The following is an 18,228-nucleotide window of genomic DNA, read 5'->3' as shown; positions in this document are numbered from 1 at the left end:
CGGGCATAAATGTTCTTTTGTGTATGACGGGTGCTTTCGCGCTTTGCAGCTTCAGGTTCCTTCTTTTTGACGTTAGAACAAGTAATTTTTAGGTACCTTCCAGTGCTACAGATGTCCACAACACGCTGCTATTTAACACGATGAATTATTACAGTAATCAACAAATCACGCGTTGTTCTGCATATCATGCACTGTCAAGTCATAAATTTCCTTGAAGATGACAATTTTATTTTCAAGCATCAGCAAAATCTTCGCAAGGGCTACTCATGCGACACCCAACTTGCAGGATTTAATAGCGACATACTCGCACTGATAGACGATGGGTTTCAGGTTGACGCAATGGTTTTAGATTCTTCTAAGGCATTTGATCGCGCTCCACACCAGAGGGTGTTACTTAGACTTCCACAACTTAACATTCAGCTAATATAATTGTCTGGATCACCGATTTTCTCTGAGCTAGAATTCAGTTTACATCAGTTAACAATTCTAACTCATGTTATGCTGATGTTAAGTCTGGAGTCGCTCAAGGTACCATGCATGGACTTTTACTCTTGCTAATCTGTATTAATGATTTACCCAGTTGCGTGACGTCAAGAATCAGACTATTTACAGATTATTGTGTAGTTTACCGATGTGTAACACGTAACACATATAGGCACTGAATACCAACGGACCTAGATGCGATATGTGCATGGTATCCTAATTGGTTAATGCCATTAAATATTTCCAAAACTAAACTCGTCTTTCACCAATAGGCCACGAATCCCAAGCACGTACTCCCTTGATAACAACGCTGTAGCACTCGCCACAAGTTACAAGTAACTTGGTGTCAATATTCAATCAAGCTTATCAGAGAGTAATCATATTAACATTAACCTTGCCTACACTAACCGTACTCTCGGACTTCTTAAACATACATTTAAAAAAAAGCTCTAATGCATAATAATATCTAGCGTACACGAGAGTAATCCGTCGCAAACTAGAATACGCGTCTGCCATTTGGGATCCCCAACTTATATCATCAGTAACATCAAAGCGTCGCAAAATCCTGCTGAGCGATATATTTTTTTCAGATTATGCACGTTACACCAGCCTCACCTCCTTAAAGAACAAAGCTGAGTTGGACAACCTATCACTTCGCCGTAAAATTTCCCGCCTATCACTTTTCCAGAAGCTTTATCACCATTCTTCTGTTCATGATGATTTCTTTCAGTCACCACAAGTTATCTTTCCACGTCATGACCATCCATATAAAGCCAAACGCATTAACTGCCAGTCATCGCGACATGCATATTCATTTTTACCTAGCACAATAACCGAACTGAACGTCTTACGATCAGACATTGCCGCTATGCCCAACCTAACTAAGTTTCAAGATCTAATTTGCTCACGACTTGCCACTTAATCTTATTATTATATCATTTTGGGACTTCACAGTGCTCCTTTTTTTTCTCTCTCTTGCTTCCGATCTGTGGAGGTTCGCTTTCCATTACAATTACCTTATGTTCTCCTAATATGTACCAGTGTTTTCCGTGAAATATTTGTGATTCATCTTGTATAATGCCTACGTTTTCACTGTATTGTTATTTCGCGCTTTCTTTTATTAATTTTTGAATAATAATAATAATAAGCCTTTGCTTCGTGTTGTCGACAAATTTGACTTCGCCCTGCTATCTGCTAGCCGCCTGGTTAGCTCAGATGGTAGAGCGGCCGCCTTGGAAAGACGGTGGTCCCGGCTTCGAGTCCCGGACCATGACGAATTTTTCTTCAACTGTGAGGCTTTTCTTTCAAGGAAACCGTTTGGGTTTCCTTTGTAGCAATTGCGACGAAGAGGTGGATGTTTGATTTTCTTCTTATTAATTACTTCTCTCCACCTGGCGGATTTCTGTAGAACTATTAAGTCAAATTAGTTTTTGTTGTACTAGTACGATCTGTGAGCAATGCCTGCCCCTTGTAATACTCTCGTCATCAGGGCATTTCGGGGTACCTTGAACAAATAAATAAATAAATCAAATCAACTCCTTGAACATATTAACAGATTCTCCAGTACACGGTCATATTAGGGCCACTTTGCCTCGCCGCAGTTTTAATGACATTTCCCTGGAGAAATGTTTACGTGAGGAATGACCCCAGTAATATACACGCAAAAAAAAGAATAATTGTGGAGTTTTACCTGCCAGAACCACGATCTCATTATGAGGTACGCCGTGTGGGGGGACTCCGGATTCAGTTCAACCACCTAGGGTTCATTAACGGGAACCAAATGCACGGTACACAGACATTTCCGCGTTTCGCCCCCATCGAAATGCCACCGCCGCGGCCGGGATGTACACGCAAAACTAGTGAAGGGCTAGAGCACTGCGCGCTTAAAAACTGTTTACTGCAAGCACAAAGTGAAACAGGATGACTAAAAGGGGCTATTGAGACGCAGAGGAATATATTGACACGCGCACTTGTTTATCTTTACAGGGTGACCACGTTTCACCGCCTAGTAAATGTTATCGCACAGCGCAGGACACGCCTGCATGTATCGGAAGTTTCTAGAATGTTATTGATGGTTCCATCCGCTGTCTGTCACCGAACCTTGTGTAATCTGATTGCATGTATGCCCGACGCGAATAGTGTAGAACTTTGTGGAAGACAAGTGGTTCCCAGCCATTACTCTGGAACATTCGACGACTGATGCATAAAAGCCGATGCGCTTGACCCACCGATCGGATTTTGACGGTTGCCGACTATGTTCACCGCTGTCGCCGTTCTTTTCTTTCCATTTGTGTACCCTAAAGGCCCAGCTTTGGCATTACATAGGGGGGGGGGGGGGGGGGAGAGAACAATTGATATACAAAGGTATAAGGCGACGTGCATGTAAGTCGAATATTATTATATGAAGTCGTACATGCTATGCAACCTTTAGATCACTTCTCATTCGGCAAGATGATATGCCAATAATTCTCACATTATGCAAACAATAATCTTACATCCTCTGACATCTGAAGAAATGCAGGAAGAAATCTTAATGTTATTATTTTCCGAATGTTTAATTAAGTGCTTGTTTGAATGTAATATGGTCAGTTATTTCGGCTATATTACTTGGGAGATGATTCCATTCTGAAATGGCTAAGTGCAGACATGAAAACTACAATAGTTTAGTACGCGCAAATGGTTGTTCGACCTTAAATTCGCGATAAATTCATGAGAATTTTTTTTTTTTGCTGGTAACATGTGTGCCTGAGAGAAGATATTTGGGTGATGAAAAAGCGGATGGAAGAAAGTTAGCGGAGATATCTTTCTTCTAGCCTGCAATGGGATGAGTCCTAGGTCATGTTTTATTTTGGTGATGCTTAATTGTTGTGAATAGCTACTTGTAATAAATCGCGCTGCCTTGTTTTGAAAAGATTCTAATGTGTTAATAAGATGCGTTTGGTGCGCGTTCCATATAAATGAGGCATACACAAGGTTTTAACGAAGTACGGTGGTATATGCAAGAAGCTTGGTATCACTATTAGCCTGACGAAGCGTTCGACGAATAAAGCCAAGAGATTTGCATGCAGCGGAAACAATACAACCCACATGATTATGCTAAGACAAAGTCGGAGAAAGATGAACACCTAGATATTTAAATGATTCTGCAGTTTCTAGAGCCTCACCCTTAAGAAAGTCTGTGTGTTTCGTAATTTCACTGCAAGTAGTAAATCTCATAAGTTTAGTTTTCGAGGTATTTACGCTCATTTGCCAATCTAAGCACCATCTTTGCATCCTGTTCAAGTCATTTTGTAATTTATCGCAGTGAGCCTTACATTTTAATGGCCGATACAGAACGCAGTCATCGGCATATAACCGAATTTCCGAGTCGATACCGTGATGAATATCATTTATATAAATTAAAGATAGAATGGGTCCCAAAACGGAACCTTGAGGCACACCGGACTGAACAGTTGAAATGACGAACGGACATTATTAATTACGACAGCTTGTCGTCTGTTACTTAAATATTCTTTAACCCAGTTCATTACTTTTTCGTCAACTTTAATCAGCTTCATTTTATATATGAGGCGGTTATGAGCCACACGGTCAAAGGCTTTAGCAAAATCCATAAATATGACGTCAGTTTGTGTAAGTTCGTGAAGGTTAAGGTGAATGTCTGTAGTTCGTTCAGGAAGCTGGGATTCACATGACAGGCCTCGTTAAAAACCATGCTGGTTTGCAATTAGCATGTGGTTGCTAGCCATGTACTGCACGATTTGAGAAGGTAAGACGTGTTCAAATAGTTTGCATACAACAGACGTAAGAGATATAGGCCTATAGTTTGTTAGCTTGTTTTTGTCGCCGGTTTTATATATTTGTATCACATGTGCCAATTTCCAGTCGTCTGTAGTTTCAGCAGTGTCGAGAGACTGTTGAAACAATAGTGTAGTATAAGAGCAGAATTGTGCTTTGTCATATTTAGTAGCTTAGTACCAATACCATCAGAACCAGGACTAGAAAACGATGGTAAACGCTCAATAGCTTCCACAATACCGTCACTTGCCACAGTTACACACTCCATAAATTGAGAACTAACAGAAAACTCTCGTGACCTATCTACGGGCTTTTCGTCATTAAATGCACTGCAAAAGAATAAATTAAACTGTTCAGCAACATCCATGACATCAATTGCAGCACCAGACTCAGTATCAAAAACAGGTAACTCTTTCTAGGTGCGGGAGCAATGACCTTCGAAATTTTTTTCGATCTGTTTGTAGAAATTGCGAAATATCCTGGTTGAAAAACTTACATTTGGCAGCCTCAATATGTAATGCACACTCTTTAGAAAGCGACAAATATTCTGACTTAGCTGCAACAGATTTTGCGCTTCTTGCTTTTCGAAACAAACATTTCTTTTTGTTGAAATATCGCTTAATCTCTCGAGTAAATCATGGCTTGTCTGCTGTTTCATAGATCCGTTATTTTGGAATGTATCTCTGCCGCAGTCTTAACAACTCGTCACGAAAACGAATCCAGTTATCTTGCAATGAACAGTTTTCATACGTTTGCATGAATGACAGGTAAAATTCAAACAGCTCAGAGTTGAAGCCTTTGGCATCTGCTTTAGAATAGCCATAAATCTTTTTTCTTTGTCGCGGTTTCTTCATGGTTTGTGTTTTAAAGGTGCAATGTATGACACGATGGTCACTGATATTATCTAGTACATTCGGTACTAGTCTAGTACAATCTAGTACGTTCGGAGAAGCAGACCAAGAATAGCATTGTGCCGCCTAGGAATTTCGATAAGTTGAGACAACTGAAAATATTGTAAAAAGTCAACAAAATCTGCACAATCGCGTGTCTGGCGCATGCTAGGAGATTTTAAAGCAGACCACTCTATGCCTGAAAAGTTAAAATCGGCGGCCAAAATTATGGGAGAGTTATTATATTCGGATTGGACGGAGCCTAATACAGACTGCACTTCCTCAGAAAAATCTTGTAGAAAGTCAGGTGGCATATAGCATGCTCCAGTAACCAAAGAGACAGCTGGTAAATAGCATGCAACCCAAATAGTTTCAAGAATGCTGTCGGTAGGAATGGGTTTTACCTTTATGTGCTTTCTTACGGCTATTACGACACCGCCTCCTTTTTATCCACACGGTCTTTACGAAAAACAGTGAATAAATTTTAAATTTGTAACTAAGGATTGCTAACTTCACGAGTTAACCACGTTTCCGTTCTGATTATAACATCTGCATTACACGCACTAATGAGGGAAGTAAGCTTATCTTGTTTGTTAAGGATGCTACCACAGTTGGCGGAAATTATAGAAAATGTAGGTGCCCCACTGTCTTCTGCGCGTGGCGACTGCGTCATGGGTTTGCATTTCGCTGGACATTCCATGACCCTGCCCTCGGAATGCTGGTACCGATATAATTTCCTGCCTATCTTTAGCTTATCGAAATAAAGCTTAAACCTTTCATCGGGTTGACAATTCGCTCGAGCGAAGTCGCGAAGCTGTTTGCGCACGAGTTGTATTCAAGGTGAAAAGTCCTCATCTATCCAAACCTTTAATTTCAAAATTTTAGCTTGTAGGAATTAGCCAGAATACTGCATTTTGTTCTGTAGCGTAGAAACTTCAATATTACTGAGTGGTGCTGCCCTTGCCTGCGAGATCCAATGCGATGGGCACATTCAATATCTGTTACCTCGAGGCCAAGGTGATCTCTGCAGAAGCTTTCAATGACAACTTGAGAAGCCTCGTAGTCTTCTTTGTGTGCCTCGGGCAGGCCTTTGAATATCAAATTTTCTCTGCGCATGCGATTGTTGATGTCATCAACGAGTTCAGCTATGTTAAGATCAGTATCCCGCCTATGAGAACAGGATGAAAGATTGCATTTGATGTCATCGACACGTTTTTTTTTACTTCGGATAACGCTGTGGCATTTTCCAAAGAATCGTCTAGCAAATCTTCCACTTTCTAAAGGCGTTTCTTAAGGTCAGTTATACCTGATAAAATATGCTTCACCTTACTGTTAATTTCCTTTCGAAATTTTTCACACGCAGATTCAGTATCCTTTAGGGCATCAAGAACCTTGTCTATATTGTAAGGACCGGGATTGACTTCAATGTCACCGCAGCATATTAGGACATGAGCCGCAGAAAACATGAAAACAATCAGTCGCCCTCTCGGGCACCATGTAGCGAAGAAACCAGCAACTGCATGAAAACGAAATCTTTCACTACAGCTACACTGTAGTCGTTGGCTATGGCTACCTATCCGCGCTCGATATGTGATAATGTCATCACCCATACTGTACACATGTAACCATAGGCACTGGGCTTGGGATTTGCGGCGTGCACTGAGATACAATTTACAATGCTCTGAACCTGCACCCACATATAAAAGGCAAAATAACGATGTTTAGCGCTTTTCACAAACGCCGCAAATACCAACGATGCACAATCCACAGGGTCCTTTTATAGCTGATCGCCGCCAGCGGGTACCGAATCAGGTATCACGTGAGCCAGAAGTCGACGCAAGCGCCGTCCGTAGCGATCACTGTAGACAGCTGCGTCGATGGACTGTGGTTTACGATGCGCTTATCACAGCCGTAGTGCGAAGCTCGTGGCCCGAGATCCCAACAGGTTCCGCAGCGACGTCGACGGTATCGCTATGAAAGGCAGAAGAACGAGTGTAGCCTGTTTTTGTGGGCACAGGTTCGCCCAATAGAAGTTAGTTTCGTTTTCCACAGTATTGCTACTGTGTTCTTTATACTTCACTACCATGTGACATCTGGGGGAGGTGCGACCTCGCGCTGTCGCCGCTACTCAGTGGAGCTGCCGACGACCATCCCGTCGACATCACGAGGCCGCTACCTGTCGCCGCAGCGCCGTCCATACAGTGGCCCAGCCCGGGGAGCACTCTGCGAGCCCATATCCGGAAAACTAAAAGAAGCGACCGATGGAGGTGCGCTTGCTGTTCGTCGAACTGACGAAGATCTTCCGCCACCGACGAAAACGCCCAAGAGACTATCTCGACGACATAACCATACGCCCCCGTCCCGACGAAATCTGGAAGAAAAGAATACGTCGACGAAAGACGACCTGACGACGCCACGTACCAGCCACAGGTCAAGGTGACGCAGCCGTGATCCGACGCCAAGACCTAACTGTAACGCAAGACAAAGAACCAGCGCCTAAGAGAATCTTGACGTCGCCACCTATCTCCAGCGCGCCGAAGAAGCCCGACAACTCGCCCGCCTACGGATAAAGAACCAGCAACGTGTTGGCTGCCGGTATGGCAGCCGACGCTACAACCTCCGACTACACTACGTCGAGTACCAGCCCGGCGACTGTGTTTGTGTTGGGACCGCGATATGCCGACGAGGACTGAGTGAGAAACTATTGCGACGCTGTTTCGGACCCTACAAGATCATCCGACGTATTGGTGAACTGGACTTTGAGGTCGTGCCAGACGGCATTTCGCATTCACAACGGCGCCGCGCACGATCTGAAGTGGTCCAAGTGGTGCGTCTTAAGGCCTTTTACCACTCTGACGAACTTCCTAATTTTGTTGTGTCTTTGCTACGAGCATCGTATTGATGCTCTTTAAGAGGAGGATATTGACACGTGTACTTGTTTATCTTTGCAGGGCGACCACGTTTCACTGCTTAGCAAATGTTATCGCACAGCGCAGTACGTGCCTGCATGTATCGGAAGTTTCTGGAATGTTATCGATGGTTCCATCCGCTGTCTGTCAGCGAACCTTGCGTAATCTGATTGCATGTATGCGCGACGCAAATAGTGTTGAACTTTGTGGAAGACACGCGGGTCCCAGCGATTACTCTGGAACATTAGATGACTGATGCATAAAAGCCGACGTGCATGACCGGCTGATCAGATTTTGACGATCGCGGACTGTATTCACCGCTGTAGCCGTTCTTTAAGTGTAGCCTGTTTTTGTGGGCACAGGTTCATCCAGCAAAAGTTAGTTTCGTCTTCCGCAGTATTGCTACTGTGTTCTTTCCACGTGTAATTATTCGCATAACAGTTTTTTGCTATTTATTGCATCTGTTGTTCTTTATTTGATTTCGAAACAAAGAGAAATCTAGCGCTTATTCTAGTGTCTATTAATAAGATATATGTTATGCAGCGCACAAGAATACATGGTCACTACGTTTCCTGTCGCTCACAGCATTTAGATGGTTTCTAGCGGTCCTTAGAACGAACATATTTGCCACACATTCGTAGGTCGTAAGTCGGTAGATATGAGCCTGGTCTGTTTTCTCAAGGCTGCAAAAGCACTACTATTCACCCATGGGCACACAGTTTATTTTTCGCCTCTCAAATAATGCGACGGCTAAATTATCCAAAAATTTATGTGACGCCTTTCATAAACCTTGGTCTAGTGTTGGAAACTCAAGCGTGTGCGCACTGGTTAAGGACTGCGCCTCTTTAAGGCTAAATTACGTTATCGTCGGTGCCATTTACATATGATGCATCTACTCGTGGTGCTCGGCAAGTATCTAGTTAGGCTCACTGATTTTTAAAGTCGGACCAGGTTAAGGCTGGCTGGGCTAAATTGAATTACCAGATAAATAAAATAGCCCGACCAGCTAAACTTTAGGAGACAAGCAACAAATGAAAGGGATCATGCCACTAAAGTTTCGAGCTTGAATTCTTTAGTGCATTTAATGGTTATGCGTCCCACAGCAAACTGGCAAAGCTTGAGTGCATTCGGTGTGTTGGAATAGTTTTTTTGCAAGTTTTGCATCATAGTTGAACCGTACAACACCATGTCAACACTGGCTATGACGAAATGAATTCGCGCCCCCAGAACGGCTCCCTCGAAGTAAGCGAAGCCACTCTCAGAGGCCGTGCTTTAGTAACTGCAAAAACCGAAAGCGATTGCAAGAGCCGTATATGCATCACTGTCTCCATGCGACAGTTAGTCTTTTGCATGTGCGCTTCGGCGGCCAGGCTGATGTAGTCTCCGCAGGCGTTTTGTGGTTTGAGCTATTTTTATAGCGCGAGTAAAAGAATTGCTGGCGGAATTCAACGACGACGCTCTTGCTTCGTCGTTGAGCGCCAGAGTATGCGAAGCAAGACACTCTATGTGGTTTCAGATTGATCCGGAGCAGACGTTACAGTGGTGGCCTCGAACCTGTCAGACGTCACACAATCCATGCCAAAATGGCGGTCATTGTTGGAGCGAGGGGCATAAAGGAAGCGATTTCAAACTGAAATTTCAAGTTAGAAGCCTTTTTTCCTTTGTGTGTATGACCCTATTGGTTCCTCTGCTCTGAATTTCAATGATGAACTAAAAATAGTGGGATGACCATGACTAGACCTTTTAAATGTCTACCTATAAAGGACGATGGAACACACTAACCAATTCGTTCAATCTACAGTATCGGAAATTGCCAAATTTGTAAGCAATTGGTTCAGTCGCGAAATTGTAAATGCAAAAAAAGAAACAAATTCTAGGGTTTTATGTGCGAGAACCACGATATGATAAGACACGTAGTAGTGAGGGACTCTGGATAAATTTTGACCAGCTGGGATTTCTTAGCATGCACGTAATTCAAAGTACTCGAGTGTTCTTTTTTTTTTGCATTTCGCCCTCATCGAAATACATCCGTCGCGGCTGGGACCGAATTCCCGAGCTTGAGCTTTGCAGCGCAATGCCACAGCCACTAAGCAACCACGGTGAGTAACTTGAAAACATTTAGAGCATTTTTAACTTGTTTAGAGCATTAACCTTGTTTAGAGCATCGTGTTCACTTGCATTCACCTGAATAGGAGTTCCCAACATGATACCTTCTTTACAATAAAGTTTGACATTCGTTAATGTAGTGATTCGTTTCGCTTTAGACGAAGCTTATTCAAGGTAAGAAAAACGCTTGAATCGCTGCAACATCTCTCGACTGATTGATCGATAAATGAATTGATTGATTCAGCAATTGATTGAAATCAAAGTTTCGAAGCAACGCGTCCGTTACGGGACATGACAGTAGAGAGTTCCAGACTATCTTTTACAAAATCGATGTCGTGCGAGGTCCTTAAATATAAGCGCACGAGCGTTATGTCATTCTGACAGAAATCACCAGTCGAGGCATCGTTTTCACCAACAGTACGCCATAATCAGAGAAAGAACATCAAACTATGGTCATCGAGCTTTCATGGGTTAGTCAGAAGTGGAAAAGCTGGAACGCGAGAAAGAACGCTTCCAGAGTTCAGAGCGATGCCAGTGGCAGAATTCCTTGTAGTAATCGGGATATAACTTTAGCGCAAAAATTTAGGCCCTATCCTCAGTTGGACGGTGATTTCTGGCACGCTTATGCATCTCTTTTCGCGACATCTGACGCAGTTCACTTACGTGAGGTCGAATTCTTAAAGTTGAAGAGCTCTGCTACTCTGCGAAACCAAGTTCAGCGCGAGCGATATCACGACAACATGGAAAGGATAATATCCACGAAATACCTTGGACGCAAGAAGGAAGCACGCCGGGCCGCTGCACTAGGCTTTAGAAACTACAGATATGTATGACAGCCGTAAAGGCAGCACTAAGCTATCTGGCGCTGGATAAATGTGGCCTATTGTTTCAGGAGCAGTTCGTTGATTGTGCTGTATTGATAAGGCTGTCATGGTGATGTTTCCTCACCCGCCGTGGTCGCTTAGTTGCTGTTGTGTTGGGTTGCTAAGCACGAGGTCACGAGATTGAATACCGACCACAGCGGCCGCATTTAGATGGGGCGAAATGTGAAAACACGCGAGTACTTGGATTTAGGTGCACGTGAAAAAAAAAAAAAAAAACAGGTGATCCAAATTTCCGGAGTACCCCACTACGGCGTGCCTCATTATCGAATCGTGGTTTTAGCACATAAACCCGTAATTTAATTGCTTACATTTCGTCACGCATTATTTTTGCGAAGAATATCGTTGAAGATCGTTATTCCGATGCAAAGTATCAGATATCTACGAGTTTCCGTGACACGAGTACGGTTGGTCAAACGCTTGGACTAAAATTTCCCCTCCGCTTTGGTAGCCGCATGGTGCCAACCTTACGCGCACCTATCGATGAAGCTTAAAGTAGAAGCACAGATTACAAGACATGTAGGCCTACAACTATAGATGTGCATCGTTTGAATATTTAGGAACCGACTCATAGCTGAAGTTTCACGAAGCCTGTCATAGCTGGACAGCGCATACTCAATTCGGTGCATAGTACAACGCCTAACTTATAGCAGCGTGTTCAGTTCACTTCTTCGCTATTCTTGCCTTGTCAAATCTTATAAACATTATTATGAAAGACTTACAATCTTCACTTTGCTTAAAAATTGTGACGGAACCCATCTGACGATGACTGTCGACGACGGCAATGCATTCGCAATAAATCAATATAGCGACCGAGCCTATTTCCACCGTCGAAACCAGTCCTCATCATCGAGAAGAGTCGTTTAGGAGGGAGCCGTAGTGAGGGAGTCCGGATTAATTTTGACCGCCTGGGTGTTTTGATGCCGCCCGCAGCACAATACACGAGTGCTTTTGCCTTCCGCCCCCATCAGAATGCAGGCACCGCGGTCAAGAATCGAACCCGTCACCCCCATCGGACATAGTGGGAAAGGTGGGGAGGAACTGTGCGTTTTGGTTGACGCAGAAAGGTAGAAAGTCGATTTACTTGAGTGAGAAATTATTAACTTTAAAGACGGAGACGCTTCACACGGACATCGGATGATTTATACTTAAAATGGACTGCCCAATATGGAGCGGTAACTGCACGGGGAGCAACAACCACACAAACAACAATTACTCAAGGCGCACGCGCGTCGCGTACCTTTGGATGAAGTAGTCCATCTGATCTTTTTGAAAGAGAGCGAACGTGGTTAGTCAATAATACGCTGGCCTTCAAATCCGAGTTTGTTGCTTTGATTACACTAGTTTTCTGGATTTTACTGGGACACTACTCACATGGCACAAAGCTTCTACGCATACATTAGCAACATTCAAAAGGAATGTGAACACCAGAAAGCAGAGTCAGGGAAAGGTATATAGACAATCAGAGGCAAGAAAAGGAAAAAAAAGAAATAAAGATAGAAAGGACCAGAAGACAGACAGAGCTGGGGAGTTTACGGATATACAACGACAGAAGAGGAGTTTAAGAATTTCGGCCGACAAACATTGAATGACACGGACAGGCAATGTTAACATATTAAAGTCGCTTTGGTGCAGCATGATAGGCTGTGGCTTTCTTTTATCGCATTTTTTTTTCACTCGCTGTGAATTATAGAGCCTCAGTCTAGAGCAAAGAATGCGTGGTCTAAATGAATTTCAAGATGAGGCCACATCCATAGTGTCTAGAGGTCACTTCTTCTACCACATCAAAATGGTCACAAAGATCACCCCTTGTAAAAACGAAGGACAGGATAGGAGAGCAACGACATTAATCGGCATAAATTGTATGCCACATAAAAATCGTTCATTTAACAGTAAAATTTTGCAACTAGGTACAGGAAATACTGGTGCCATTGTTAAAACTGATGTTGCCGAATGAATGCCTCATAATATATGTTTAAATTCGGAAATTGAGCTTGAAACCTGTTAAGAATAAGGAGCGTTTATAGGTTTACTTCACTTGACAATAAACATTGAATTCAAGAATTTCTTCATTTGGCAGAAAAACAAAGCGGAAGCGAAGTTGGAGCACCGTAAATGCACGCAAAATTGCCGTGCGACTGGTCACTCGAGGAACCTTGCCTGTATTTGCGGGCTCTTTCATGCTCGGAATAACATTTTTATGTATTGCGTATTGATGAACAGAAAGCTGTATCACGACTTTTTAATGTTGCTCTACAATTTTCTCATTGACACTTTTAATTTAATTATAATATTTGAGAAGTTGAATAATTAAGATTAATTATCTCATTGGGCGGAATGAAAAGTAATCTGAGCATCTCCAAGCGAGTGCAGGCAACATTACCTAGGTTCTGTCCAGCTTGGTGGCTTTCGCATAGTTTTAAACTCTGGCTAAAGTTAAAGCACCCGTGTACTTATATTTAGGTGCACGTTAAAGAACCCCAGGTGGTCCAAATTCCCGGTGTCCCCCACTACGGCGTGCCTCATATTCAGAAAGTGGTTTCGGCTCGTAAAACCCCATAATTTAATTATTTTTTTGTAGAAAGAAGCGCACTAATCCAAACGCCCTTCTTGATTGATGTCGGCTATTGGCCAATAGCAGCTGCATATGAGAATCTGCTATACGACGAAACATAGCAGCCCGAAAAGAGAGAGGAGAAGGCTTCTGTGGAAAAGAGCTTTTGAGAGAAAGGCGACTTCGGGCGCTCCGCTTGCGAGCTCTACGCGGCGCGCGCGACCGCGAAATTTGGCGGAAATGTTCACAGCAGCGTACCTGCCGTGGTTGCTTTCGCATTGCGCTGCGAAGGGCGGAGTCACGGGATCGAATCGTGGCTGCAGCGGCCGCATTTCGATGGGTGCGAAATGCAAAAACACCCTTGTACCGTGCATTGAGTGCACGTTAAAGAAGTCCAGGTAGTCGAAGTTATTCCGGAGTCCCTCACTATGGCGTGCCTCAAAGCGAGATCATGGCTTTGACACGTGCAGTTACAGAATTTTTTTTCCCAGCAGCGTATGCTATCCGCCGACTCTTCTTTTCACCGAGCCTGAGGCAGGTTCAGAAATCCTTTAAAAGAAACCTCACATGTCGACGACAGAAGCCTGGCAATGACAAATTTCGGTAAATGGGGTGCTGGTGGGGAAAGGGTGAATGCTCGGCATCGCGAAGTAGGCGCCTATAGTTGAAATTGAGAGGAAGAAACCGGCAGGACATACAGTGCGTAAAGCAGATAACCCGTGGAGAATTAGGGCGACAGAACGCATGTAAACTGTAGGGAAACAATTCCGCGCTAGAAGATTAGGCTTTAAGTTGAAATTGTAAAATTAGTAGGCATATGCGGCGCTGTCGGCTGACGCAAGACAGAGGAACGACGAATATGTGAACGTGGATGGGAACGTGGAAATAATGATGGCAATGTGCCACATATGCACCTTCTACATTTTGTTCGTTTTTTGGTGTTCGTGTTCTTTTCCGGCGCGATAGTGCATGAATAAAGCTATACGGCGCGCAAGATATAGAAAACGGGAATGCAATGAAGTGGAACTCTCTACAAGCACTTTTGGCCAGATGACAGGGCCAAATAAGAGTCTATCGGGCCTCTCGAGTGTGCAGAAAGCGACGTTTACCGAAGCCGAGTGAGATAAGCACGTGGCTAACAGTCACACGATTAAATGCACCCTTAAGATAAGGAACCTAGCTGAGGAAAGGAAATCAATTATGAGCGCTTCGCCGCGTACGCGCCGACCGTGAAATAATATTACACGGGATTGTGCCACGGATTGCAGAGTGCAGCTCTTACTGGCCCGTTCCTGCGGTGAGCGGCGGCGTAATCGAGCGAACGCGTACAACAGCGGAGGACGGAAATAGAAAATGTAGCACAATAGAGAAAGTCACTCAACACGAGCGGACACTGCCATAGAGCCCAGCGGCCCAATTCATTGTAGCGCAACAAGCGGATGGGATTAACTCCTTCCGCTTATGGTTTAGGGTACGCGCGTTTTGGACGCTAATAGTTAGCTCACACTGCGCTACTCGGCGCGTTTTTTTTTTTTTTTTTTTTGCTTCTGCTGCTCAATCGCGCGGTCTGAGTGCGATTCGTTAAATTAAAAGGATTGCGAACGATCTTTACAAGCCTCCATCTAATCTGTACCACATGGCATTTCATAAGGTAGACGCAAGACACCTTGTGGAAATGTTTATTTCGCTCTATATAAATGCTCGTTCCGAAATTTTTGTGCGTTCATCTAACGTTGTGGCCCCAGGTAAGCAGCCGCAGCACTCGTACGAAGCTCCACCGAATGCCATCAGCTGAAAAAAAATACAAGCAGTGTCATTTTGGTGCTTAGACCTTATAGGAATAGCGCATGTAGAGGCTAAGCGTGCGAGAGTCGGGAATGGGCGGCGCTACAAAGCAAAGCAGTTCGCTTCTACGTACACATGGCGTAGAAGATAGCTGACTCGTCCGAAGCAATACCATAAAATATGAAACCATCTGATTTGCCAAGCATACCCCATTCCCTGTCATTGTTTTTTTTTATTTATAGATACTGCGATCTGAAATCAGATCATAGCAGGGTGGGTATACATAGAAAAATACAAGCATGTAAACACATACAAATCCATCACATATGCAGGCATATTCAGACATTGGTGAAGAATAAATTACAAGAAAAAAAAAACATACAAGCAGATAACGCACACGAATTCATAACATTTGCAAGCATTTTTCAAACATTGGTAAGGAATTCTGGGTAACAATATGAGAATTAAGATTATTCCAGTCTGTTATTGTCCTAGGAAAAAAAAAGAATATTTGAAACAGTTATTCCGTGCGTTGAGGGGGATAATCGATAAAGCATGCCTTCGTCTCGTGTTATAACCTGATGAGTAAGTAAAGAACTTGGAGGTGTTAACCTTATAATGGTCGTTTACAAGTTGAAAGAGGAACTTTAATCGACAGATACGGTTGCGCACAGTCACCGGGGGTAATGCACTGCGCTTTTCTACACTTTAAAAACACAAACACACAGTCGACTGTGCTTTTCCGAAAGAGCTTGACTTCAGCCGACGCGATGGTAAGCTACATACACAGAAGAGACACAACACAGACTCTCAGCCAGACCATGTTAGACGCTAGAAGAATTCGCTCTACTCGCACTCAAATCCGTGGGTGCAAAGCCTGTTTGTAGTCGTTCAGAAGACAGAATGTTGAAGTTCTTGGTCTTTGAGCTTCTCGGCGTTATCTTTTGCGCGTTGTGCCGGCGCAAGCAGCACACTCTAGGTATATCACTCCTGCCAATTTCTCGTAGCGTTTTCGCAAGGCAAGTCCCGAAACGAAGTAGGCATTCATGCGGGGACAGAAAAAGCGTCACAATATTGTCCCACTGAAATTCAGTCCATGCCTAACTTACATTCTCACCACGACCGAGCTGCTTTTCGCCCACCTAGTGACAACGCCAGGTGCGGTAGGCGTACCTCAAAAGTATCCTGAAAAAGTAAGTAACGAAATTACAATAATATTTGGAGTCAGAGAATGCGTGACGAACTTCTTCCAGCAAGATTCAGCAGACGCGAAACTAACTGCGTTACACGGCCGAGATGCTTTTCGCTAACTGCGTGGCAAAGCCGGATCCGGCGAGCGTGCCTCAAAAGTATCCCAAAAAGTAACGAAATTATAATATTGGGGGTCCGAGATGCGTCACGAACTTGTCCCAGTAAGATTGAGTAGACGCGAAACTAAGTGCGTCACAAAGCCGGGTGTGGCGAGCGTGCCGAAAAACTAACGAAAAAATTTAAAAAATGTTGGGCCTCATAGAAAGCGTGGTAAACATCTCGCAGTACGAGCCATTAGCTGCAATTAACTACGCCAGGACGGCCAAGCTGTTTGTCGATAACGGCGTCACAAGTCTTGGTTCCGTGCAGTAGAAGGCTAAATTGCTTGAAATGGGTCACAGACTGTCAAACAAAATTTCTCACCTAGCCGTAGTCGAATAGTGCAGTGGCGCCGTGCCGAAGTGCACAAGGAACGCGAGAATACGCCGGGAGCCCAAAAAACAGGCTACGTCCAAAAGAAACGGTCGCGTAGCAGGCCAACTTCACATACACAGCCGGCCTCGCTCGCTTCGGTGGCGTGTCTGCCGCATGACGCATGCGTATACAGCGTCTGGCGTGCTGTCAGCTTGTTGCCAGGTAACGCAGGGAAATAAGTCGCAACGTACAAATTTATTTATACGTGAAACTTTTAGTTTAATCGGGAAAGAATAAAAAGGAATAAAATCTTGTCTACGTTAATTTCCCATTCTTTTTGTTTCGATGCTTGCGTCAGCTAAGGGATGGGATTAACACTAAGCGTAACGTTTTTCCTGTTGCTAGTTTTGGCCGAGTGTTCCCTGTTGAATTTCTTTCTCTATGGCAGTAATGCCTGGTGCACAACACCGTGGTGCTGCGCCCGACGGGTTCTACGACGATCGCTACGAGATGGCGCCAGAGTACCACGCGTCAGGGGCGTAGCCAGGGGGGGGGGGCTTATGGGGCTTCAGCCCCCCCCGAAATTTTTTCGTGCTGTCATGCGCCGCCGACCAAAACAACTCCCGGCGCCAGAAATCATGCTCGATTTTGTCTAGAATGTCCTTAATTCATGCTCGAAAAGACATTTTAGCGTGAACATTGCTAAATCGGGCTGGATTTCGCGGCAACGCCCATGCATCGGGAGTCACATATCGTAACGCAAGGAGCCCCACCGAGCACAAAATTTCAAGGGCGTTTTGAAGGCGAGCGGGCTCGTCTCGGCATCTCGCGGAGGCCGCGGAATCTACGGAGCGCTTGAATTTCAATTTTGAAACGTTGTGGGTATAAAGTTCTCATAACATTTTGATGCGAAAGGTCCATTGATATTTTTAAAGTCGTGCTTTAGATTTTCAATTCCGGAAGTTTCTGGATTTAATGCTGTTGTAAACATTTGACGCCAAAGGTGCATCGACTTTTCTAAAGTCGTACATCGGGCCATACAACAAGACAAACCGAATCAACATACTATCAGACAAGTTGACAAAGCACGCAGTGAGGTCCGATGAGACAAAGCGTTGTAGTGGTTCATTTGTGCCGTCAGGTCACAGAAAAGAATATAA

General features: G+C 44.0%; 1 protein-coding gene and 1 long non-coding RNA gene across 7 annotated transcripts in view; both read right to left on the bottom strand.

The window, feature by feature from the left end:
• Window positions 1–11,600, bottom strand: part of LOC126518704 (putative phospholipase B-like 2) — a 185,302-nt gene extending 173,702 nt beyond the window's left edge. Inside the window, exon 1 of one of the 6 annotated variants that reach the window (XM_055064943.2) lies at window positions 10,951–11,600. The gene's annotated coding sequence lies outside the window, so the exon portion shown is untranslated. The other 5 variants (XM_055064945.2, XM_050168467.3, XM_050168468.3 and 2 more) reach the window with 5 other exon arrangements.
• A 3,200-nt stretch (window positions 11,601–14,800) lies between these two features.
• Window positions 14,801–17,210, bottom strand: LOC129381777 (uncharacterized). The gene is made up of 3 exons (XR_008609904.2): window positions 17,078–17,210; window positions 16,513–16,588; window positions 14,801–15,409 (listed from the first exon to the last, which is right to left on the bottom strand). It is a non-coding gene; the product is annotated as an uncharacterized lncRNA (long non-coding RNA).
• Window positions 17,211–18,228: the final 1,018 nt, after the last annotated feature.

Source organism: Dermacentor andersoni, chromosome 1 (assembly GCF_023375885.2).
Source record: "Dermacentor andersoni chromosome 1, qqDerAnde1_hic_scaffold, whole genome shotgun sequence".
NCBI classification, from domain to species: Eukaryota; Metazoa; Arthropoda; class Arachnida; order Ixodida; family Ixodidae; genus Dermacentor; species Dermacentor andersoni.
Note: the sequence above shows the minus strand (reverse complement) of the source record. Positions and strands in the feature narration are given on the sequence as shown.